We start from the raw sequence: 27,394 nt of genomic DNA, 5'->3' as shown, positions 1-27,394 counted from the left end.
TTGCCTCTCTCCTCCCTTCTATCCCTTTTCCACTACCAGCAGCTCCGCTGATAGGCAAGGGAATTGACAAGTGAGAGAAAAGTCATCCCATAGCCGGCTAGGGATATGCCTCTAACACATACACACACACACACATACACACACACACACACACACACACACACACACACACACACACACACACACAAACACACACACACTCACACACACACACACACACACACACACACACACACATACACACACACACACTTATACACACACATATACACACACACACTTATACACACACATACACTCTTCTACTCCCATGCACAGATGCACTAACCAGGCTGCAGGAAAAATTGGCTGCTACTTGATAGAAATGGGGGTGGGTTGAAGAAAAGTAATAATAAAGCTGGCTCTCATTAGCACAGTGATATATGGGAGGAGATACTGGCAAGGTGCTGTTTGGAACACATTCACACCAACGACCCAGCTTGTAAGGTTTAAAGTTGGCTAAGGGAAGAATATCAGTAGTATCGCACATTGATACACAAATCTAGAATCCACAGAGAAGACGTTCCCTGTTATATTCCAATGTCGTCTGTAAAATATACAGTTGACAAAAATAAAGCACTATGTGAGATTTCCTTTCTAGCATGCTAGCGTCTCATCCCAGTCAGCAGAAAAGCAGTTTCATATGAAGTATTTACAGACCAGAATAAAAGGGAATAGGAATATAGTCACACATAATATCTGTTCACTCCATACGCACACAGGCATCAGGGTTTATCCGTGAGTTGACCTTTTTCATTTACATGTTGGCAAATCCGATGGGAAATAATCATATTGTCAGAAGGCAACTTTCTAGGTGTAAGATTTTAACTGTTTTGCCGCAATGAAAAAGTAGGAATTGCTCAGAATAAGCCTAGCGCTCCTGGTGACGTCGTCTTGTAATTTGATCTCACGCAATAAGTACATTCCGATTTTACATGCAATTCTACGTGCTGGAATTTAGGGGAGGAACCTTGTTTTTAAAGAGAATTAAAATCACAATGCATAGTGTCTAAAATCGCAATTACCTTATATCAAATGCAATTTTATTAGATCCCTATGGGAAAAAAAGTGCATGTAATTATTCTAAATGGTTGTTTCTTTTTTCAATAACATATTGTGGTCGATAGACATCACAAGGACACATGCGATTTGCGATTTCATGCGACCCCATAAAGATACTACAGCCATGATATGGCACTGCGATCTAACGTGATTGCCGTGGCTATTTAATTGGTGTGGATCCCTGGCCATAAACAACAGCACACTTCTTTGAGATGGTAACAATCATATGGTACCATGAGGTATTTTTTTTTTTGTACAATAATGAAAACTCCTTAAAGCGTATCTAACTTTTCAGATGACTTTTCAGAATAAGCTGTCATATGTGTGTACATGAAGAATAACACTAATTCTGGCCATTATGACTTGTATTCTGCATTATTTAGCAGTTTTCCCTCCGAAGGCTTTATCTTTAATTCTCAGTTTTACCTGAGCAAGTGGGTGGAGCCTAATAGCTATCATGTCTTCTATACACTGCACACAGAGATGATGAGAATCCTGCTCTCCTATCTCTATCTATCACATATATGGCAACAGCAGCATGGAGGAAATTAGACAGAAGAAATTAGCAGTATAGCTGTGAATCCAGCACTGGGGTGACAAATAACAATTACCAGCAGCCTCTGTCCCCTCTTGCTCTCTGCTCTTACTCCTTCTTCCTGCCCCTTTCCCTCTCCATAGACTTTTATGGGCAGTAGCATCTGTGTGTGTGTGTGTGTGTGTGTGTGTGTGTGTGTGTGTGTGTGTGTGTGTGTGTGTGTGTTTGTGTGTGTGTGTGTGTGTGTTTGTGTGTGTGTTTGTGTGTGTGTGTGTGTGTGTTTGTGTGTGCGTGTGTGTGTGTGTGTCTCTCTGCTTGTGCTCCCTCCTCCTGCCCCCATGAAATCTCCATATATGCAGTGTCTTTGTGTGTGTATCTCTGTCTGCTACTGCTTCCTCCTTCTGCTTCTTCTCCCCTCTCCATAGACTACTATGGGCAGAGCGTCTCTCTCTCTCACTCTCTCTGTGCTCCTGCTTCCCCCTCCCCTCTCCATATAGACAAGTCTCTCTCTTTCTCTCTTTCTCTCTTCCCTCCTCCTGCTTCCTCCTCCCTTCATAGACTTCTATGGGCAGCATGTCGGTGTCTCTCTCTGCTCCCTGCTCCTCCTGCCCCCCTCTCCATAGAGTTCTATGGGTAGCAGTCTTTGTGTGTGTGTGTGTGTGTGTGTGTGTGAGTGTCTCTCTCTGCTCCATCCTCCTGTTTCCCCTCTCCTATGTGTGTGTGTGTGTGTGTGTGTGTGTGAGTGTCTCTCTCTGCTCCATCCTCCTGTTTCCCCTCTCCTATCCATAGACTACTATGGCGCAGGCTGGGAAGAGACACACCCCCTACTTTTTGCAGTGTGTCTCCTCTGCACTGTAGAGAGATTAGTAGAGGAGACCTCCACTTTTGATATTAATTTAAAATAGATTATCCCTCCATGCTCAGGTGTACACCACCTATTGAATTGTAGAAGTGATAGGAAAAGGGGAAAGGAGGAAAAGGAGCGTGGGGGGATCCCACCATTCAATTCCTACAGGAATATGAGAGACTTATTAAGTCAGGTGTAGAAGAAAGGGCCATTTCTGAAGGTGAGGCTAAGTTTCTCTCAGTTGGACATCCTAAGGTGGCAACCTTTTATATGCTACCTAAAATTCACAAAAATGCGGAACATCCACCGGGCAGACCAATTGTATCTGGCCAAGGATGTCTAACTGAGAGATGTAGTCAATGGCTCGATCAAGAACTAAGAGATTTTGTATATAGACTACCCTCCTACACCAGGGATACGATGCAAATACTCCAAGAGCTAAACAATGCTAATCTGGAGGAAGGAGAAATTCTCGTAACCCTGGATGTAGAGAGTCTTTATACAAATATCAGACATGATTTGGGCTGTAAAGCTGTGGATTTCTTTTTGGGACGAGAACAAGATTATAACCCCAACAGGAGGATCTTTGCCAACAAGATCTTAAAATTTATTCTAAGTAGGAATTATTTTGTGTTTGACTCCCGCTTCTTCCTACAAATCCAAGGAACGGCGATGGGGACAACCTGTGCACCTACCTTTGCCAACCTGTTCCTTGGATGGTGGGAAGAAGAAGTTGTCTTTGGGGAACCACTCCAGATGTACACAGATAAGATTACGACATGGCGAAGATATATCGACGATATCGTGTTCATCTGGAGTGGTACAGAGGGTGAACTACAAAATTTCATGAAGGAACTTAATACCAACGACTTGAACTTGAAATTAACCCTAAATTACAGCAGGCAGGAGGTCACATTCCTAGATATTAAAATTGGCACTGATCTTAATCGTGATATTGTCACGAACCTGTATCGGAAAGAGACAGCTACCAACAGCCTGCTTGACGCAAATAGTGCTCACCTCAAGAGGACAATCAGAGGGGTCCCCAAAGGGGAATTCCTCAGATTAAGGAGAAACTGCTCTACTTTTGAAAATTTCAAGAAAGGAGCAGTAGATTTGAAAATAAGATTAAAAGACAGACACTACTCTGGACATCAGATAAAACAGGCATATAACATTGCACTTAGGACAGACAGGGACACATTGCTAGTTACAAAGGCAAAGTCGAAAAGTGACAATAAAGTAAGGTTTATCACCACACTGCACGACAAATGGCAAGATATGCATAACATCATGGCAAAACATTGGCAGATTTTACTACTGGACGAAGACCTTAAACAACATCTCGGTACAACAATCTCCTCAGGTTACAGAAAAAGCAATACCATAGAACAACACATTGTAAAAAGTCATTTTTCGAGGGATTGCATAAAAAAGAAACAACAAAAATACCCAGGGTTCTATCCATGCGGCCTATGTACAGCCTGTCAAATCCTCATAAAAAAGCAGGGTTTTAAGAACGGAAAAGGAGATCACTACAAAATTCGGGAGCATATCACCTGTGCCACCAAGGGGGTGATATATGTCCTAAGATGTACGTGTAACCTACATTATGTGGGAAAAACCAAGAGAGACCTCAAATCTAGAATAAGGGAACATATTGGAAACATAAGAAATTATGATAAAGTGGAAATGGAAACAAAAAAACAAAATAAACAGTTTCAACCAACACCAGTGGCCAGACACTTTAAACACAGCCATAATCTCAATTTTAGAGAACTATCTGGCTGGGCCATTTGCCACCTCACCACTGGAATCAGAGGTGGGGATGTGGACTCTTTGTTGTTAAAAGAAGAGAGTAAGTGGATTTTCAACATGAACTCTGTGAGCCCACATGGTTTAAATGAATCTTTCAATTTTGGCTGCTTTCTCTAAATATGTGAGACTTCCATTTCACCTTATCCACAAAAATTACAACTTCCTAACTAGCCAATCTGTAATATGTGTTATTACATGTAGTCTTAAGCCAATCATATATTATTATAAGTCCATAATAATATTAGAGCAACAAAAATAGGAGATTCTGGTATATTGTGTGCAACAAAATGTCATAATCTCTAGGAATATCCACTAAAAAAGGGTACATGGGAAACTAGTCTCAGGTAATAAAGAAGATTAATGAGACAACAACCATGGGATTGACAAATCGTGATATTATCGTATACATGGATTTTACTTAGATATGGTATATGGAATTTAGTACTTTACTTATAAGGGTCAGCAATTATTAAAAACAATAAATACATAAAAATTACTCAAAACCCCAAAAAAAACCTTCAAAAACATTTAAAAATAATTAATTATTAAAATAAAATAAATATTAATATTAAAAAGATTACATAAACATCGAATATATAAAATAATAAATAAAAAACAAAAAATAAAAATTTTGTAGGTCCAATAATACAATAAGTAAAAATAACAATATTTCAGTAACATATTACTCTTAAAGTTATTAAATAACATATAGTTTAAGATGTGATACCATTCAACACAATATGTCCGAATGTTTTGGACATACAAATAAATGTTAAAGAAGTCAATCAATCCATTAAACATTGCTGAGGTGAATTCTGTACGAAATGAGGTTGTTTTGTAACTACTGATGGGAATTCAATCACAGTTCCCTTCACAATAGAAACAGTGTAACAAATCACCTTGTAACTGATTGGCTACACTCAATGTCAATCAAATCCTGGGCTTTAAGTAGCGTCAGGAACAAAATGCTCCCGCCCCCGGAAGAAGCTGACTTTGATCAGTGAAACGCGCGTCGGGATCATACCGACCCTGGCAATAGGGAAAGATTTTCGACTATAGAGGGCAAGATTAGCAAATGAAAAAATTTTAAAATCTAATCTTACCGCAATCAGTTCGTCCACTGCAAACTCGGAACGAACGGAGGTAGTGGCAATAGCACTACAGGATGTTGAGCTGTCAGTTCGCTCCGCACGAAAGGGGAATGAACGAACGTGGTGGTAATACCATCACAGGCTCCTGAGCTGCCGTGGCTCTGACAGCTTACATCCTACAGCACTACAGGTTGTTGAACTGCGAGTTCCCTCCGTACAAAAGGGGAACGAACGAACGTGGTGGTAATATCATCATAGGCCACTGAGCTGCCGTGGCTCTGATAGCTTACATCCTGAGTATTTGCTGACGTAAATAACCAGCAAATCTCATAATTGAATTTATCTAGTAATACTTACAAATCAAACAGAGCCTGTCTACTTATGTGCACGGCCGCCTGAATGTAATACAGTATATACTAGGAATTGGCAGTTCATAACGATAGTGCTCATATTGCTGAATAAGGTGTATATCCAACTGGGATTAAAGCAATAGCGTTGTACATAAAACGCACTAGCGAACCAACTACTTACCGGCCTAATTTGCAGTCCGTATTGCACAACAATATAACCAACTAACCAATTGGAATAACACCATAAACGCAATCAAGCAATACGCAGTTGCTCATATAATCTGAATATAACCTCTTGCGGGGTGCGTATGCAAGGAATTTTACATATATCAATCATCCTTGCAGCACTACCTCTTCTATTTTTCACCAAAGTGATAAAACCAAAAACAAAATTTCCACCTTGGTGAATTAGATAAAAGTCGTAATGACACATTGTAACAATCAATACCTTACAACGTGGCAATAATAATAGGGGACATTGCACAACACAATCTTTCTGCTCTTGTTCCAGTCGGTATCAATAGACCCTAATTGAAGGCGACTTTAACCCTCCACGCTCCTTTTCCTCCTTTCCCCTTTTCCTATCACTTCTCCTCTGCACTGTAACTAGAGACTGATTTTGCTTAACAACAGGAGGTGGACAGCAGATTACAGGAAGAGAGACACCTAGTGGCAGTAACTTCACACTGAATTTGCATGAATAAAACTACTAAGTTATAACAGCAAGTAAATTAAAAAGCTGCTAGATATCAGGTATGCTATTAAATTAGCATAAGTTGTTTGAAAAATTGTTTTAAAAACCCATATACACATGTTATTATCCAAAGTGTTATTACATTTGGCGCATTATACAACTCCACTTAGTTAAGCCCCTTTATATAGACACTTAAAACCCGCCAAGGAAGGTTAAAAATAAAAGTGACGAAAACACGTGTACTCCATTATTTCGGAGCATTTTTCACCAGATTTCCGGCACATTTTTCTCTGTAAGAGCATGGCCCCACGTGGCGGTTTTCCTCCGCAACTGTCCGCATCAATGCCGCACAGAATCTGCGTTGCAGATTCTGTGGCGGATCTGCCCAAAATGTGCAGTAAATTGATGCGGACTAGCTGCTGCGTATTGCGGTGAAAGTACTTCCCTTCTCTCTATCAGTGCAGGATAGAGAGAAGGGACAGCACTTTCCCTAGTGAAAGTAAACGAATTTCATACTTACCGGTTGTTGCCTTGGTGACGCGTCCCTCTCTTCACATCCAACCCGACCTCCCTGGATGACGCAGCAGTCCATGTGACCGCTGCAGCCTGTGATTGGCTGCAGCCGTCACTTAGACTGAAACGTCATCCTGGGAAGCCGGACTGGAGAAAGAAGCAGGGAGTTCTCGTAAGTATGAAATTCTTTTTTTTTTACAGGTTGATGTATATTGGGATCGGTAGTCACTGTCCAGGGTGCAGAAACAGTTACTGCCGATCGCTTAACTCTTTCAGCACCCTGGACAGTGACTATTTACTGACGTCGCTTAGCAACGCTCCCGTAATTATGGGTGCACACACATAGTCACCCGTAATTACGGGAGCCCCATTGACTTCCTCAGTCTGGCTGTAGACCTAGAAATACACAGGTCCAGCCAGAATGAAGAAATGTCATGTTAAAAAAGCAATACGCATCCGCAGCACACATAACATGTGCATGACAGCTGCGGACTTCATTGCGGAACTTAGAATCTCCATTGAAGTCAACTTCCAGTCTGCCACTGGTCCGCAACATCCATTGTATGCTGCGGACACCAAATTCCGCATCGCAGCCTATGCTCCGCAGCGGAATTTTCAGCCTCGTCTAAACGAAGCCTACTAAAAAGAAGTGGGAGGCAATGGAGAAACAGGTCCGCTGCGGATTAACGCTGCGGAGTGTCCGCAGCGGAATTCAAGAGCAATTCCGCCACGTGGGGCTTTGCCCTAAATCTCTCCCACTGTGAAAGCTACATCGTATTAAGGCTCCGCACAGGAGTCATATATTTAGTTTCGAGGACAGGATCAGATTTGTAAAGATTTTCCTAATTTTACAGGAAGGGATCAGATTGTGTGCTTGGCAATAAAAATAAAGATACTGACATTATCCGTTCATGTAAAACCGCCTTCATAGAGTGTTATTACACATAGGCATATACAGCTAGTTTGACATGTAGATATCGAGTACAGATACAAATACAGATTTTTTTAACCTAGACTAGGTGATATCTATAGGGAGAGCAGCTCAGAATTATAAGCAGAAATGCCATTGTGTAGCGTACAGAATCTTAGGTAACAGTGCTTTCAACAACAACAACAACAACAACACACAAAGCAATTTAAGCTGAAATCTGATTGCTTACTCTGGGGAACAGCTCCACTTTTTGTCTGCAGCCAACAATTCATGTAACAAAAAAAACACACCAGTATTTGGATTCATACACAGTGGTTTTCTGTTTAGTTTTTTTGTGGTGTGTTTAATGGCGTTTTAAACTGTGTTTTTTTATGCGATTTTTAGTGTGGGTAGATGTTACTTTGAAGTGGAATACAGAATGCACTACATACAAGTGTGTTTTGGTTTGTGGTATTTTTGCTCCTTTTTTCATGGCCAGTGGCCTTTTTTTCCAGCACCAGCAACACAGCTTGATCTGGCGTTTTTTCAGTTTCTTTTACATAGGTTCTATACAGGACTTCAAAAACACCAGAAGAACACGCATGTGCACAAGGACACTAAATAAAAAATGCCACCAAAAATGCCACTAAAAACACCATGAAAAACCGCTGTTACATTTTACCAAACGCTCGCGTTTTAACATGCAGTTTCCTAATGCAGTTTAAAATGGCAGAAAATATCTATGTGTGAAGGAAGCCTAAGGGTATGTTCGCACATACAAAAAGATATGGCTGAATATTAAGAAGCCTCAAGAAATGACATGCTACTTCTTTTTACAAGGCTTCTTTTTACGAGGTGTTTCTTAAATTCAGCAGCGTAAAAATACACCTCATGTGAACAGCACAGTGTTTTTCCCATTGAATTCAATGGAAAGCCATTTGTAGGCGTTTATCTAATGTTTTTCCAGGTGTATTTCAAGGCGTTTACGCTCAGAAATACGCATGAAAAGTGTGAACATACCCTAAAAGATATAAAATAAGAAGAATGAAAAAAGTGCTAAATAAATATGAATGATTTAGGATTCCTTCACACACAAATTTTTTCTGGCAATTAGGGGAGATTCACACGAGCGTTGCGTTTTTGCGCGCGCAAACAACGCGGCGTTTTGCGAGCGCAAAAACCATTTGACAGCTGCGTGTGTCATGCGTGTCTGATGCGCGGCTGCGTGATTTTCGCGCAGCCGGCATCATAGAGATGAGGCTTGTCGACGCCCGTCACTGTCCAAGGTGCTGAAAGAGCTAACTCTTTCAGCACCCTCGACAGTGAATGCCGAACACAACAGCGAAAAACCTGTAAAAAAAAAAGATAAAGTTCCTACTTACCGAGAACTTCCCGGCCGTTGCCTTGGTGACGCGTCCTTGGTGACGCGTCCTTGGTGACGCGCCTCTCTTGACATCGGGCCCCACCTCCCTGGATGACGCGGCAGTCCAAGTGACCGCTGCAGCCTGTGATTGGCTGCAGCCTGTGCTTGGCCTGTGATTGGCTGGAGCTGTCACTTGAACTGAAGTGTCATCCCGGGAGGTCGGACTGCAGGAAGGAGACAGGAGTAATCGGTAAGTTAGAACTTCGTTTTTTTACAGGTTCATGTATTTTGGGATCGCAAGTCACTGTCCATGGTGCTGAAACAGTTTAACTCTTTCAGCACCATGCACAGTGAATCTCTCCCGACGTCGCGGACCGGAAATTTTTTTGCCGGGTTCGGCCAAAACGAGTTTGGCCGAACCCGGTGAAGTTTGCCTCGGTTGTCGGGGTTCGCTCCTCGCAAAGACACTCCGTTTGGATGCTTGGAAACAGAAAAGCACGTGGTGCTTTTCTGTTTTCATTCATCCTTTTCACTGCTGTTGCGCGAATCACGCTCGTCCCACGGAAGTGCTTCCGTGTGGTGCGCGTGATTTTCACGCACCCATTGACTTCAATGGGTGCGTGATGCGCGAAATACGCAGAGTTATTGAACCTGTCGCGCTTTTTGCGCAGCAGACAAACGCTGCGCAAAAAGCACGGACTGTCTGTACTGCCCCATAGACTTGTATTGGTCCATGCGTGCCGCGTGAAAACCACGCAGCCCGCACGGACCGAATACACGCTCGTGTGAATCCCCCCTTAATCTGCATCAAAAAAACACTAGCAGTTTTCAAAAGTAACATTCATTTTTTATGGCGTTTTTAGTGGCGTTTTTTTGTGGGGTCTTTAGGCTGTGTTCACACGGAGTTTTTTGCAGGAGGAAAATTCCTCCTGCAAAAACTGCTCCAGTAGGTTTTTGCACAGTGGTTTGACAAAAACTCGTCAAAACACTCGTCGAGGGTTTTTTTTCCTCTTTCTGACTCATTGAAATGGGGTTTTGGAGGAGGAAACCGCCTCAAGATGGGTCATGTTGCTTCTTTTTACCACGACGAGTTTTTTTTACTCGTGGAAAAAAAACTCGTCTGCCTCCCATTGAAATCAATGGGAGGCATTTTCGGGCGGTTTTTGAGGAGTTTTTTGGTGTGGTTTCTGCCTCAAAAAACTCGTCAAAAAACTCCGTGTGAACAGGGCCTTAGTGTTATTTTGTACATGTTTTTTTCCTGGCGTTTTTGAGGTCCTATAGAGAAGTTTATGGGAAAACCACCTGTAGTCTATGAGACCAATTGCTTGGCTTTCTGAAAAAAGCCTATCAGAAATGAAGCAGCTCAGCGTTCACCCGTTTTAGCGATCGGTGGGGATCCCAGTGCTCAGATCTCCACTGATCAAAACTTCTGACATGTCAGAAAGTTTTTTATTTTTTAAAGGTTAACAAGTAAAGTGCCACACTAGTTAACTTAGATCACCAAATCCCACACCAACAGCTCCTCACTTTGAACTACCACGAGTCTCCACCTTTTTAGGCCCCCTACACACGTTTTCGTTTTTTAGCTTAAAAACGCACATAGAAACACCATGAGAGTTGCAGAAAAATTAGCACATAAAGGACACAAGCAGTTACGTTTTTTCTATTGGGGGAAGTCCTCAAAATGCCAACACATGAAGCATGCTGTGTTTTGAAAAAAACGTCACCAAGATCCAATTCACAAAAAAAATAAATACGCAAAGTGTGTTGATAACTTCATATACTCTTATTGACTAACAGCAAATATCTGTTCACAGCATTTTTGCCTAAGAAAAAGCGCTTGAAAACAATCACTAAAAATTGCACCGAAAACAAAAATTTATGAAGACCTCTACGCCAGTTTTTTGGCATAGAGAAGTTAAAATTTGCACAAAAACATTATTTTTGCTCAAAAATGTTGTAATTTTTCTAATTTTACGGCGCGTTTGACGCTTTACAAAAAAAAGGGTCTGGGCTTAGCAAGAGGAGCGGGGCCACTACAGGCTGATACATTTACTATAATTTATGTCAGTAAATTATAGCGCAAATCTATTGCAGCTCATAGTTGGGAGTAGATTTGTTTTTCTAGCACAAAGATGGCCAGAGATGTGCCTAATTTATTAAGAGGCAGGGGCCACTTAATAAATTAGGCTCCTCTTAGTCCAACTTTCTTCAGATTTAGAATGGCGTATGAAACGCTAGTTTTATTCAATTGCCCTCAATGTGTGCACCTAGCCTTACAGTTGGGCTATTGATCAGAAAATCAAGGACCACTGTTAATTGTGGGAGGTTACTCCATATGTCCCTAGACAAAATACTAAACTTGTTCTTAACCAAAAAGGGAATATCAGGGGCACAACTATAGGGGATCCAGAGGAAGCAGTCGTACTTGGGTCTAGGGCCTGAGGGGGTCCAATGGACTACTATTGTTTATTATCTGTATTGTGAAACCACTGTGTGCATTATCCTTGCATTGTGATGCTGTGTTTAATATCCCTGTGCTGTTACACCGCTGTGGTTCTCAACCATTAGCTGTGATATCACTATGATTATTATGTTTTGTGACATCACTGTGTACATTATTACCATACTGTGACATCACTGTGTGCTATATCCCATTATACTGACTTCCCAGGGTTTATTATCCATGTACTGTGACATCACTTTGTGCATTATCCCTGCACTGTGACATCAATGCAACTATTATTCTTGTTCTGTTACTTCAGTTTAGCTATTGCATATAGCGTATGCTGTGACATGATTGACTTTATTATACCTGTGTGGAAATACCACTGTTTAATATTTCTGTATTGTAACATCCCTGTGTTTATTATCCATGTACTGTGATTTAATTGTGTTAACTATACCCGTGCGTTATCCAGGCTATGTGACATACTGTAACTGTAAGAATTATTCCTACCCAGTAACATTACTGCGTGCATTATCAAATACACTATCTGGCCAAAAGTATGTGGACAACTGACCTACTGTATATGAGCACGTTGAACATCCCATTCTAAAACCATAGTCGTTATTATGAGAATTTGTGCCTATTCAAACAAGAGAGCATCTGTAAGGTCAGGCACTAATGTGAACAAGAATGTCTGGCTTTCAATCAGATGTACGATAGGTTTTAAGTCAGGGCTCTGTGCAAGCCACTCAAGTTCCTCCACATCAAACTCGCCAGACCAATGTTGGAAGCATACAATTGTCAAGAATGTCTTTGTATGTTGTAGCATTAGCTTTACCCTTCACTGAAAATATGGGTCCTAGACCAAACCCTGAAAAACCAACTCGGAACATTATCCCTTCACCACCAAATATTAGGGTATGTGCACACGTAGTGACCAAAAACGTCTGAAAATACGGAGCTGTTTTCAAGGGAAAACAGCCCCTGATTTTCAGACGTTTTTTGAGCAACTCGCGCTTTTCACTGCGTTTTTCGCAGCGTTTTCGCTGCATTTTTTACGTCCGTTTTTGGAGCTGTATTCATTGGAGTCTATGAGAAAACGGCTCCAAAAACGTCCAAAGAAGTGTCCTGCACTTCTTTTGACGAGGCTGTATTTTTATGCGTCGTCGTTTGACAGCTGTCAAATGACGATGCGTAAATGACAGGTCGTCGGCACAGTACGTCGGCAAACCCATTCAAATGAATGGGCAGATGTTTGCCGACGTATTGTAGCCTTATTTTCAGGCGTAAAACGAGGCATAATACGCCTCGTTTACGTCTGAAAATAGGTCGTGTGAACCCAGCCTTACAGTCTGCACTTTACATTCCGGTGGGTAGCTTTCTTCTGGCATCCGCCAAACCCAGATTCATCGATCAGACTGCCAGATTGTGAAAAGTGATTAATCATTTCAGATTACATCTATTCACCGCTCCAGTGTCCGGTGGCGGCATACTTTACACCACTTCAGCTTGTGCTTGGCATTGTACTTTGTGATCTTAGGTTTGTTTGCAGCTGCTCGACCTTAGAAACCCATTTCATGAAGCTCGTAAAGCACAGTTCTTATGCTGATGTCTCTACTGATGTCTCTACGCACCTAAACACTCATCGGCACCACTGCGAGATTGCTTGGTCTACTGCTTCGTGGCATAGCTGTTGTTACTCCTGGATGCTTCCACTTCATAATAATATAACTTACAGTTGATGGGGCAGGTCTAGCAGAGGAGAAATTTCAAACCTTATAAAGGTGGCATCCTATGACAGTGCCACGTTTAAAGTCACTGAGCCTTTCAGTACGACCCAAACTTTTAGTTCGATTTCTCTATGGAAATTGCATGGCTGTGGACATGATTTTATGTACCTGTTTGGACTTGGTGCAGCTGAACCATCTGAACTCATTAATTAGGAGGGGTGTGCACATATTCTTATTTAAAACCTCAATATTGAAAAGTGAGCACCTTCTCATAATATAGCAACCAAGTATATTACTGCTATGGATAATAACTCTTTCCATTACAATCTGATTCCGTTCTTTAGTCATATAGCTATACGTCTGTGTCCATACATGTAGTTATTTCAAATATATATTTATATCTCCCCCAAATACTATACATAATACATCTGTAGATATAAAAAGACAAATGCCATTGGAAGCATGGGGCTTTCCTGTAAAGCATGCGTAATTCATAGTCAAATAAACTGCCACAGGTAATTGTGTAACACAGATAACATCAAGAAGGGAAATACAGAACTATTCTCTATCCTATACTGCACTTCATGCTGTTCCATAGAATGCACCGGAAAAAAACCCAACATAAATTAGTAACAGATTAGTAACAGGGAACAGACAATTTCTGTATACTCCACAGTTATACAATGGCGTCAAAGTAAAACAGAGCAAATGAGGAATTCATTGTTTTATGAATTGTAAGGGCTTGTCCACACGTAACGGAATTGCTTCAGAAAATTTCTGCAGTATTTCTGTTAAAACTAAGAGACATTCCACTGTGAAAAACCACACCATTTCCTCCGGTTTTTACTGTAGAAAATGGTGCCGATTTTTTTGCGTTTTTTTTTAATTCTAGGATATGGTGACATCTCCTCTGAAAAAACAGCAATTGAGTCCACTTTCCGCAGCAAGAATTGACTCGCTGCGGTAGAAAAATATGCATCGCAGGTGAATTTCTGTGGATGAAATTAGTTAAATCTCACCCATTTTGCTGATACTGTATTCTGCTGCGTATTTGCCGACCGCATTTCCGGATGGAAAATACGCAGCAATTCCATTACGTGTGGACAAGCCCTAAAAGAGATAAAAAATATTCCCAGTCATCACAATTTTCAGTGGATGTGATAATAAAATTTTAGAAACATATAGCACACAGCTGATAACAGAAAATAGTCATAACGTGATGAAATATGAGCTCGGTCCAGCTTGTATGTGTGCAGACACTTCTGCTGGCTCTGGGCAGCGCATACTACACTTCAAGGACACTATAAGGTTGCATACTACTGGAGGGAAGAGTGAGTGTTACCAGCAAGTAATGAATAATAGTTTACAGCCGAGTATTTCTTTACTAATTGATTGGTGATTGACGAGCGGCGGATTAATTAGCTCCCCTTAACGGTATTGTCACATTCTTTGTGTGTTTTGGCTATTGCAGTAATTAACACATTCAGCAGTTACATTGTAGTAAATGGGATTCACACAATGCAAAAATAATTTTTCCCTAAACCCACAGCATTCCCTATCGATTGCATTTTTGTTGCCGAGTTGTTTTTCCCCCATTGAAACATGTTAGAGTTTAAAAAAACAGTAAAAGCTGCAATCATGTGCAGCACCGTAGTGCGTTTTTCAATATAAGAAGGTCTAGGAATGTTTTCCTAGAACTACTTCTTTAAAAAAAAAAGACCAGAATCACGGCAAAATCATGGCAAAAATTGCATCACAATACACGGATGTCCATTTGCCTACTGGGAGAGAAACTTCTTCGGATGAATTCATCGCATTGCAATCCATGAAAAATTAGATGCTATTAGAAATTATTCTTTTGAATCCCATTGTAGGGTTTTGTACCCATGGTTTTCCTCCTCCCACGCACCTTATTTCCAATATTGTATAACATTCTACGAATACTCATCTTGCGGACTGGTTTCATCAGCCTTATCTTAGCAGATTTGCATAGTACTTTTCATTCGTATTATATGAGGCTTTGTGACTTTTACTATCGTATATGTTATTGGCTCTTGTTATAATTACCCAATTGTATCATAATGTATCTTTTACCTCTGTTTCCCTTTCTCTTCACTTTGCTTTTAACCCTTTACTCCACCACCCCCTGCGTGGAGTTTGATTATTTCGCCATTGTATATCCTGTTTTTTGTATAATTCCAATAAATACCTTTTTCACTAGACAGGCGTCTATATATTAGTGCAGCTTAAATATACCCTAAGGTTATGTTCACAGAGGGCGGATATGCTGCGTTATAGTACACAGTGTATCCATTTTGGAGCCTGCAGTGAATTTCGGAAGAAAAACTGCATCAAATTGTGGTGCAGTTTTTCAAGCGGAATGTCCACTGCGGGAAAAAGCATGTTACAAAAAAAACAAAAGCTATATTTACCCATAGTCATGGTGACGCGTTCCTCTGATGTCCTGAAGCCTGGCCTCCTGGGATGACGTTTCATCCCATGTGACCTCTGCAGCCTGTAATTGGCTGCAGCAGTTACATGGGATGAAACATCATCCCAAGAGACCGGGCTGCAAGACATCAGAAAGACGCACCACCATAACTATGGGTAAATATAGGCTTTTTTTCCTTCTGAGTTGCAATTTTGCGGTGGAATTGCAGCTTTTCAGCCGCAAAAATCGCAACATCTGCTATTTGTTACGGGTTTTACCTCCCCCATTGAATTCAATGGAGAGATCAACAGAGAGCCAGCGATTTTGGAGCATAAATTGACATGCTGCGGATTAAAAAAACGGACCGCATGTCAATTTATCAATGTTTTTTCGGATGGTTTTGTACGCAGCGTGTTGATGAGATTTGTTCAAATCTCAACCACTCTACTGCTACTGTATTACACTGCAGATTTTTGGCAATTAAATCTGTTACGGAATATCTGCAATGCTTACGCTACGTGTGGACATAGCATAATCAGGGTCGGACTGGCCCTCCAGAGAACAAGGGGATCCTTCAGTGGGCTGAGGCTTTAATACAATAATGGGCCTTAAAGGTCCAGCAAAAGACATTCCCATCTGGAGCCAATCACTTTCCACTAGGTTCTACTTTTAATGGGATGATTCACAAATTACCTATTAGAATTTGTTGATGATATGTCCTGTGTGTACAACGATAACAACAAGGACTATGATGGAATGAATAGTTGACATGTACATGATCTATATAGATGGGGCATGGGCCCTCAGAATCATCTTCTCTGGTGGGCTCAAGGAACCCCAGTCCGACGCTGACCCTTCGGCAACACTGTGGCTGGGGATTAGGGATTCCGCTCGGCAACACTGTGGCCAGGGATTAGGGATTCCGCTCCTACAGGGAGCAAAAAAATATCCTCCTTCTCCTCACATGTACTTCGAACTGTGAGGAGGAGAAGAGAGTGAGTGAGCGGCAGAAAGCACGGCCATCACTGGGATCACATCCAAGTGGCAGCCGTGCTTTACATGGCCCTATAGACGTCTATGGGAGCCGTGCGGCCAGGAGAACGGCCCAAAATAGCACATGTACCATTTTTTGATGGCCCAGTTTAGTAGGCTGTCAAAAGAATAGGCTGTGTGAATAGCCCCATTTGGGGTCTATTGTGCCTACTGCGGCCGCGTGCCAGCCGTTCAAAAAACGTCCGTCACATGGCCCGAAAATCCCTGTCGTTTGAATAGGGCTTAAAAGTTCTAGATTACTAGGTGCAATAACCACTCAATAGCCATCAAAATTTCTAATGCTAGAGCCAAGAGGGGGTGTTCACAGTATATAAAACAGCACATCACTGATTGGTTAAAAGGGATCACGTGAACGCATCAATGGTATATTTCCTGCCATTGATGCATCCTCTATCATGAAGAGAATGCACTATTTCATATACTGTACATTAGGGGGAATTTATTAAGACTGCAATTTTATACGTCTTAAACTGAACTGCGCCGGAGTAAAATGCACCTCTTCATAAATAGCAGGCAGAGACTTATTCTGTAATTAACACAAAATTCTGGCGTAAATTATAGTACATCTGTGGGAGACCATGCCCCCTCCTGCTAAACACTGGCTACTTTTCTCGCTACTGGAGAAGCATAAGATGGCACAAAGAAAAAAAAAATTTGTGCAAATATGTACTGCGCCATAATTTATGTATTTTTATTTGCACAAAAGTGGCATTAAGCTGTTAATAAATTCCTCCCATTGTGCACTATTTGCCAGATAAGGGTTTGTCCTGTCTGGACAACTCCTGTCCATATGCCCTATTAGGGAATATGACCATGATAGAGGAAGTCCATTTCTTCAGAACCTTCTTCTATGAAATCGAGCAGAGATCTGCTGGATACAGAATCTTCCTGTCTGGCGGACCCGGCACAATCATATTCAATATCACCTGAATATGAGCCACTCAATACTTCATTGGATGGCTGCACAGAGCTTTTCCGTGTGTTATTAGATAGCCACTGGGAATTAGAGAAGCTCAACCCATTGCGATAAGTTGACCACCAGGGTGGCTTCAATCTAAGATGGGGTTATCCAGTTGGGACAATATAAAAATGCATGTCCCTGGTGCTGTGTCTAAAATGAGAAACAGAAACTAGGAGACGTATACTTCCTAATGAATAATTAATACTAATGCTAATACCCAGTTTTCTATGAAAACTAACATGTGGACCAGTATTTTTAACATACAACTACAGATCTGAAGATAATGACAAAAAATATCTCCGACTTTTATAGTTCATTTTTTCAATTCACCAAATATTCTTTCCAATTTCTCAGAAAAATATTATGTAAATGTCTGTGAAGAGGCCACATAAAAGCTCAGCTGAACATCAAGAGTATGTCAAGTAGTGCCAAGGACATTTCACTCTTATCTTGCATACCTGGATACCATGTGGAATTCTTTCTAAAGGATATAATTAAATGTTCTGATAAGCACAGTGTTTCCGAGAAATTACTACAAGATGGGAAAACATAAAGAAAGGAACTTGGGCAAAAATAATTCACATTATACGGTTTTTGAGGGGGCTATAGAGCCAATAGCCGTCCATTTGACCACCGAGAAATGTTAAGTGTATCTGACAGGAGTAACATGGGCACTACAACTTCATTTTAAGGATTGACAGGGTTCACAGTGGTCAGACCTTTGCTGCAGGCATTGATGGTATATCCTGGTGATATGCCACCAATATCTAAACTGAGACAACGCCTTTAAAACAGGAGTGTAAACTAAACAAGACTATGGTAACGGTTTTCTTTTGGGCGGTGTATTCTCCCCTAGAAGCATTGCTTAAGGGAAAAAAATTCTCTAACTCTTCTAAATCTTTTTTTGCTCTGTTTTGGCTTGCAAAATCAAGTGGTTTGTATATCAAGTGGAGTTACTAAACTGGAGTTAAAAAGAGGAGTTAAAGCCCCTGTAAGTACTCTTCTTTTCTTTTACTTTAACAATTGTTCACAGTTTTTTTGTAACTGGGATAATGGATAGCAAGTATGCACAATTGGAGCAGGAGTTCTAGGGTGAATACCTCTGTGGCAGATGTGAGCATGTTCTTCACCTGGAAGCTGGCATTAGAGATCTGGAGGAGCAAAATGCAACAATGAGGGCAATAGACAATCTTGAGGGAAGCATGCTGCTCACAGAGCAAGCAGTTAGTGGGGAAGAACTAGAGGGTGAGCAGGATCAGACAAGTAGCTGGGTCAATGTAGTTAGGGGAAGTAGAAAGGGAACCAAGAAAAGGAAGGCCAATCCTGTTTCTGATATTCCAAGCAAAATTGCCAAGTTGGGTGATAATGCGAAGGTGTCGGTCTCAGAAATGGCAGCCCTAGTAGATACCGATCTTCCTAACAGCCGGGAGAACAGCCCAGCTAGTAGTCGGCGGAATGGTAATGCAGGTAAGGCAAGACAATTGGTAGTTGTAGGGGATTCTATAATCAGGAAGATAGATAGAATAATTTGTCGCCAAGACCGCCTCAACTGAATGGTTTGTGGTCTCCCTGGTGCCAGGGTTCGGCATGTGATAGAACGGGCGGATAAATTACTGGGAGGGGCTGGTGATGATCCAGCTGTCGTGGTCCACGTAGGTACCAATGACAGAATAAATGGTAGGTGAAGGAGCCTTAAGAATAATTTTAAAGAACTAGGCTACAAGCTGAAGGGAAGGACCTCCAAGGTTGTATTCTCAGGAATACTGCCTGTGCCATTCGCATCACAGGACAGACAGCGAGAGCTCAGGGAGTTAAATGCATGGCTTAAGTTTTGGTGTAGAGGAGAAAGCTCTGGGTTCCTAGAGCACTGGGCTCAATTTTCATTGGGGGTACAAACTGTATTCTGCAGATGATTTGCACCTAAATGGAAGGGGGTCTGCTGTGCTGGGGAGATCATTCTAGCTGGGGTGGCGGAGTATTTAAACTAGGGCTGTGGAGGGAGGTCAATGTAGAAAATAAAGGAGTAGTCAGGTTAGAGAGGGGTCAGACTATATTGGTGGGGGGAGAAATAGACTGTGGGGAGAGGACTAGACAACAGGATAGGGAGATCCTTTTGTTACAAAACAGCAATGAAAATAAAAATGCCCTAATAATGTAAAATAATCACATTTCTGAAACTAACAGTGAAAAAAATTAAAGGCAGGTTAAAGTGTTTGTTCACAAATCCCAGAATGCTAGCAAGCAAAATAGGGGAGCTGGAGGCCTTGGTACTGGAAGAAAATATAGATATAGTTGGTGTTGCTGAAATATGGCTAGACTCTTCACATGACAGGGCTGTAAATCTACTGGGTTTTACACTACTTCGGAAAGACAGGACAAATAGGAAAGGTGGTGGTGTATGTCTGTATGTGAGAAATGATATGAAGGCGAGTGTGAAAGAGACAATAGTGGGTGAATACTGTGAGGAGGTTGAAACCTTGTGGGTGGAATTAAAAAGGGAGGTAAACACTGAAACAATTACTTTTGGTGTAATCTATAGACCCCCCAATATAACTGAAGATAGAAGGTCAAATATATAAACAAATGGAGCAGGCTGCACAGGGGGGTACTGTAGTGATAATGGGAGATTTTAATTACCGAGATAATTGGTGTCATGGTTCGGTTTCAACTTCAAAGGGGAGAAATTTCCTCAACCTGTTGCAGGAAAATGTTATGGGCCAGTTTGTGGAAGACCCGACTAGAGGTGAAGCTCTGATTGAAATGGTAATTTCTAATAATGCAGAGCTTGTTGGGGATGTCTATGTTCGTGAAAACTTCGGTAACAGTGATCACAATATAGTTACATTTTACCTATACTGTAAAAAACAAACACAGGCTGGGAGGGCAAAAACACTTAATTTTAAGAAGGCCAATTTCCCCAGGATGAGGGCTGATATCGACTGGGAAAAACTAATGTCAAATAATGGTAAAAAATCATAAATTGGAGATTTTCAAATGTACTTTGGGTAATTATAGTGCAAAGTTTAATCCTATAGGTAACAAGTATAAACGATTAAAATTAAAACCCACATAGCTTACACCTTCTGTGCAGGTAATGACAAAAAAAGGGCATTTGAAAAATACAAATCTGAGGGTACAGCTGTAGCCTTTTTAAGTTATAAAGAGCTTAATAAAATCTGTAAAAAGCGAATAAAATCATCAAAAATACAAAATGAATGGCGGTGGCCAAGGATAGTAAAACAAATCCCCAAAAATTCTTCAAGTATATAAATGCAAAAAAGCCAAGGTCGGAACATGTAGGACCCCTAGATAGTGGTAATAGGGAGTTGGTAACAGGGGATCAAGAGAAGGTAAATTTACTAAATGGGTTCTTTAGCCGGGGGCGTATCTATGGGGGGGCAGGCGGGGCTTGTGCCCCGTGCGCAACTTATAGGGGAGCGCCAGCGCCACCTCCTCCTGCACTATAATTGTACCTGTGTCTATAGGACACAGGTACAATTAGAAGCAATGAATGGCCGGGTACGTTCCGTGCCCGGCCATTCAGCTCTTTTGTATAAGTGGTATCACGCTTCCGTCGCTGAAAGGCGCTGACTGACAGGGAACGTCATACTGCCCAGCCAATCAGCGCCTTTCATAGATGCTTCGTTAAACCCCCCAGGAGACCTGCGCAGAAGAGAGCAGATCTCCATTGCTGCCGGCCGGCGTGGGAGCGGGATTAAGGTGAGTTTGAATAGTTTGTTATTTTATTGTAATACAAAAGTATATATAGTGGTCCCAGTATATAACAAGTGGGGCTTTATCTATAAGAGGGCTTTATCTACGGGGGGGGGCTTTATCTACAGGGGGGTGCTCTATCTACAGGGGGGGCTATATCTACAGGGGGGCTATATACTGAGGTGGACTATCTATGGAGCACCATATACAGGGGTAGGCTATATCTACAGGGAGGCTATATACAGGGGTGGGCTATCTATGGAGCACTATATACAGGGGTGGGATATATCTACAGGGGGGCTATATACAGGGGTGGGCTATCTATGGAGCACTATATACAGGGGTGGGCTATCTATGGAGCACTATATACAGGGGTGGGCTATATCTACAGGGGGGCTATATACAGGGGTGGGCTATCTGTGGAGCACGATATACAGGTGTGGACTAAATGTGGAGCACTATATACAGGGGTGGACTATATGTGGAGTACTATATACAGGGGTGGGCTATATCTACAGGGGGCTATATACACGGGGGGGCTATAAACTAGGGCTGTGGAGGGAGGTCAATGTAGAAAATAAAGGAGTAGTCAGGTTAGAGAGGGGTCAGACTATATTGGTGGGGGGAGAAATAGACTGTGGGGAGAGGACTAGACAACAGGATAGGGAGATCCTTTTGTTACAAAACAGCAATGAAAATAAAAATGCCCTAATAATGTAAAATAATCACATTTCTGAAACTAACAGTGAAAAAAATTAAAGGCAGGTTAAAGTGTTTGTTCACAAATCCCAGAATGCTAGCAAGCAAAATAGGGGAGCTGGAGGCCTTGGTACTGGAAGAAAATATAGATATAGTTGGTGTTGCTGAAATATGGCTAGACTCTTCACATGACAGGGCTGTAAATCTACTGGGTTTTACACTACTTCGGAAAGACAGGACAAATAGGAAAGGTGGTGGTGTATGTCTGTATGTGAGAAATGATATGAAGGCGAGTGTGAAAGAGACAATAGTGGGTGAATACTGTGAGGAGGTTGAAACCTTGTGGGTGGAATTAAAAAGGGAGGTAAACACTGAAACAATTACTTTTGGTGTAATCTATAGACCCCCCAATATAACTGAAGATAGAAGGTCAAATATATAAACAAATGGAGCAGGCTGCACAGGGGGGTACTGTAGTGATAATGGGAGATTTTAATTACCGAGATAATTGGTGTCATGGTTCGGTTTCAACTTCAAAGGGGAGAAATTTCCTCAACCTGTTGCAGGAAAATGTTATGGGCCAGTTTGTGGAAGACCCGACTAGAGGTGAAGCTCTGATTGAAATGGTAATTTCTAATAATGCAGAGCTTGTTGGGGATGTCTATGTTCGTGAAAACTTCGGTAACAGTGATCACAATATAGTTACATTTTACCTATACTGTAAAAAACAAACACAGGCTGGGAGGGCAAAAACACTTAATTTTAAGAAGGCCAATTTCCCCAGGATGAGGGCTGATATCGACTGGGAAAAACTAATGTCAAATAATGGTAAAAAATCATAAATTGGAGATTTTCAAATGTACTTTGGGTAATTATAGTGCAAAGTTTAATCCTATAGGTAACAAGTATAAACGATTAAAATTAAAACCCACATAGCTTACACCTTCTGTGCAGGTAATGACAAAAAAAGGGCATTTGAAAAATACAAATCTGAGGGTACAGCTGTAGCCTTTTTAAGTTATAAAGAGCTTAATAAAATCTGTAAAAAGCGAATAAAATCATCAAAAATACAAAATGAATGGCGGTGGCCAAGGATAGTAAAACAAATCCCCAAAAATTCTTCAAGTATATAAATGCAAAAAAGCCAAGGTCGGAACATGTAGGACCCCTAGATAGTGGTAATAGGGAGTTGGTAACAGGGGATCAAGAGAAGGTAAATTTACTAAATGGGTTCTTTAGCCGGGGGCGTATCTATGGGGGGGCAGGCGGGGCTTGTGCCCCGTGCGCAACTTATAGGGGAGCGCCAGCGCCACCTCCTCCTGCACTATAATTGTACCTGTGTCTATAGGACACAGGTACAATTAGAAGCAATGAATGGCCGGGTACGTTCCGTGCCCGGCCATTCAGCTCTTTTGTATAAGTGGTATCACGCTTCCGTCGCTGAAAGGCGCTGACTGACAGGGAACGTCATACTGCCCAGCCAATCAGCGCCTTTCATAGATGCTTCGTTAAACCCCCCAGGAGACCTGCGCAGAAGAGAGCAGATCTCCATTGCTGCCGGCCGGCGTGGGAGCGGGATTAAGGTGAGTTTGAATAGTTTGTTATTTTATTGTAATACAAAAGTATATATAGTGGTCCCAGTATATAACAAGTGGGGCTTTATCTATAAGAGGGCTTTATCTACGGGGGGGGGGGCTTTATCTACAGGGGGGTGCTCTATCTACAGGGGGGGCTATATCTACAGGGGGGCTATATACTGAGGTGGACTATCTATGGAGCACCATATACAGGGGTAGGCTATATCTACAGGGAGGCTATATACAGGGGTGGGCTATCTATGGAGCACTATATACAGGGGTGGGATATATCTACAGGGGGGCTATATACAGGGGTGGGCTATCTATGGAGCACTATATACAGGGGTGGGCTATCTATGGAGCACTATATACAGGGGTGGGCTATATCTACAGGGGGGCTATATACAGGGGTGGGCTATCTGTGGAGCACGATATACAGGTGTGGACTAAATGTGGAGCACTATATACAGGGGTGGACTATATGTGGAGTACTATATACAGGGGTGGGCTATATCTACAGGGGGCTATATACACGGGGGGGGGCTATCTGTGGAGCACTATAGGGGAGCTATTTGTGGAACACTATATACAGGCGTGGGCTATATGGGGGCACTATATATGAGGGGCACTATCTACAGGGGGATCTAAGGCAGGCACTATCTACAGGGGGCACAGTGTGTGTGTGTGTGGGACACGGTGTATGGTGCTATTATAATTAGAGGTGCAGTGTATGGTGCTATTATATTTAGGGGCGTAGTGTGTGGTATAATGAGAACTTTATCTTTATTTACAGGTGTAGAAATGTTGGAAAAGTGAGAAGCTGAAGACAACTGAGCGGCAAACTGCAAAAATGGGCTGTGACCGGGAGAAGTCATCATAGAGGTCTGGACCGGATGGAGAAAAAGAACTAGAATCTGAGATGTCACTTAATGTAAATGTTCATTCTGTCTCTTATCAGTATTGTAGTCAGTGTATGATCTGCAGAGAGATGATGGTGGTATGATTATGATATGATTTATTTTTTTGTGAAACAGCATCTCCCAGCATATCCTTACCATTGTTCGGGCCATGCTGGGAACTGTAGTTTTACGCCGTACATACCTATACGGCAGGGGTTGCACTAGATTGAGCTGTATTTGTGCTGGTGTTGTATTTATGTGCTGAGCTTGGTTCTGGTGCTGTATATATGTCCTGAGCTTGGTTCTGGGGCTGTATTTATGTACTGAGCTTGGTTATGGTGTTGTGTATAGAACTATATTGCTTGTAAAATGTACAAATGTTTTTATGCTCGAGTTACATAAAAAGAAATGTGGAACAGAAATGACACATCATTGATTGGTAGAGAAAACAAACACGGCGAGGGGGAAGGAGATGTCAGGAAAGAGGTTGGGGGGGCGGCAAACTGAATCTTTGCCCCGGGTGCTGGAGAACCTATCTACGCCTCTGGTTTAGCTCTGTATATACAACCGAAGAAAGAGCAGCTGATGTAGCCTGTGACAGTGCTGTTAATATATCAGTTGATATACTGAATTGGATGAATGTAGATATAGTCCAAGCTAAATTAAATAAAATAAATGTACACAAGGCCCCGGGACCAGATGGGTCACACCCTAGAGTTCTTAAAGAGCTTAGTTCAGTTATTTCTGTCCCCCTCTTCATAATATTTATAGATTCTCTAGTGACTGGTATAGTGCCAAGGGACTGGCACAGGGCAAATGTGGTGCCTATTTTCAAAAAGAGCTCTAGGTCTTCCCCGGGTAATTATAGACCAGTAAGCTTAACATCCATCGTGGGAAAAAATTTTGAGGGGCTATTGAGGGACTATATACAGGATTATGTGCTGAAAAATAGTGTCACGAAGGGTCTGTGGACCCACTGGGCCGTACCGCCTTGGCGGTAAGGGAGCTGGCCAACATGGCGCAGGTCTGAGTCTATAGGATATAGGGTACCTGTGGCAGCACGGACAGTAGCTTGGCAGGAACTAGGCAGTAGGTGGACGTCAGGTGTGGGGAAGCAGACAAGCGTGGTATCCAGAACAGCACGACTATAGCAAGCACGGCACTAGATCAGGATACAGGTTACAGGAACAGGAAATACTGGGAGCAGGAAACACTAGGGGACCATTTGCATAGACAGACTAAGGAAACACAACAACGCTCAGAAATAGAACTAGGGGGCTGGACCCCTCTTATAGTCCAGGGTACTCACGGGTCAAAGTTCGTCCATGAGGTCCAGTGTGCGCGCTGCCCCTTTAAGAGCAGGCACGAGCGTGCGCGCACACCCTACGGGATCCGGCAGAGGTGAGTGGACGCGAGCGCTGGCGTCTCCTGAGGAGGAGGCTGGGGCCAGCACTTGCCGACTCGTGGCTGCAGCTGTCAGGGGGAGGTTGGAGCTGACAGCCCGCAGCCACGGACATTACAAATAGTATTATATATATATATATATATATTTTTTTTTTTTTTATGAAGAGGTGAGCAAAAGCCTAGACAGAGGGGCTGTAGTGGATATAGTATTTTTGGACTTTGCAAAGGCATTTGACACTGTCCCTCATAGACGTCTAATGGGTAAATTAAGAACTCTAGGTTTAGAAAGTAGAGTTTGTAATTGGATGGAGAATTGGCTCAAGGACCGTATCCAGAGACTTGTGGTCAATGATTCCTACTCTGAATGGTCCCCGGTTATAAGTGGTGTACCCCAGGGTTCCGTGCTGGGACCACTATTATTCAACTTATTTATTAATGATATAGAGGATGGAATTAATAACAATATTTCTATTTTTGCAGATGACACCAAGCTATGTAGTAATGTTCAGTCTATGGAAGGTGTTTGTGAATTGCAAGCGGATTTAAACAAACAGTTCTGGGCTCCAGTTCATAGAAAGCATGCCCTGAGGTGGAAAAAATACAAAGAAGAGCAACAAAGCTAATAAGGGGCATGGAGAATCTAAGTTATGAGGAAAGATTAAACACAACTTAGGGGGGACATGATTAACTTATATAAATATATTAATGGCACATACAAAAAATATGGTAAAATCCTGGTCCATGTAAAACCCCCTCAAAAAACAAGGGGGCCCAGCCTCCGTCTGGAGAAAAAAGGTTCAATCTGCAGAGGCGACAAGCCTTCTTTACTGTGAGAACTGTGAATCTATGGAATAGTCTACCGCAGGAGCTGGTCACAGTAGCTACAGTAGTTGGCTTTAAAAAAGGCTTAGATAATGTCCTGGAACAAAAAAATATAAGCTCCTATGTGTAGAAATTATTACCTTCAATTTTCCCATCCCTTGGTTGAACTTGATGGACATGTGTCTTTTTTCAACCGTATTAACTATTAACTATGTAACATGGCATCTGATGAAGCCTTTACGGCTCGGTACAAAAAGTCTCGCATGTCAGATGTAGAGATGAGCCCATCCTGGATAAACTGGGCTGGGCGTATACAAGTTTGGGGGGCACTAAAATGGAAAAGACAAAAATCCAATCAGAGATGCACTCACATGGTGCTACTGAGTATCCTACACTTATATTTGCATCATTACCTAATCCCCAATCTCCCAAC

The 27,394-nt window shown here is 41.9% G+C and overlaps 1 protein-coding gene across 3 annotated transcripts in view; it reads right to left on the bottom strand.

Annotated features, from left to right (window-relative positions):
* PDE1C (phosphodiesterase 1C) overlaps positions 1-27,394 on the bottom strand; it is an 851,320-nt gene that overhangs the window by 546,811 nt on the left and 277,115 nt on the right. The window lies entirely within an intron of this gene.

This window comes from Rhinoderma darwinii, chromosome 5, assembly GCF_050947455.1.
Source record: "Rhinoderma darwinii isolate aRhiDar2 chromosome 5, aRhiDar2.hap1, whole genome shotgun sequence".
NCBI lineage: Eukaryota > Metazoa > Chordata > Amphibia > Anura > Rhinodermatidae > Rhinoderma > Rhinoderma darwinii.
The sequence above is the reverse complement of the archived record's forward strand: the minus strand, read 5'-3'. Positions and strand labels throughout refer to the sequence as shown.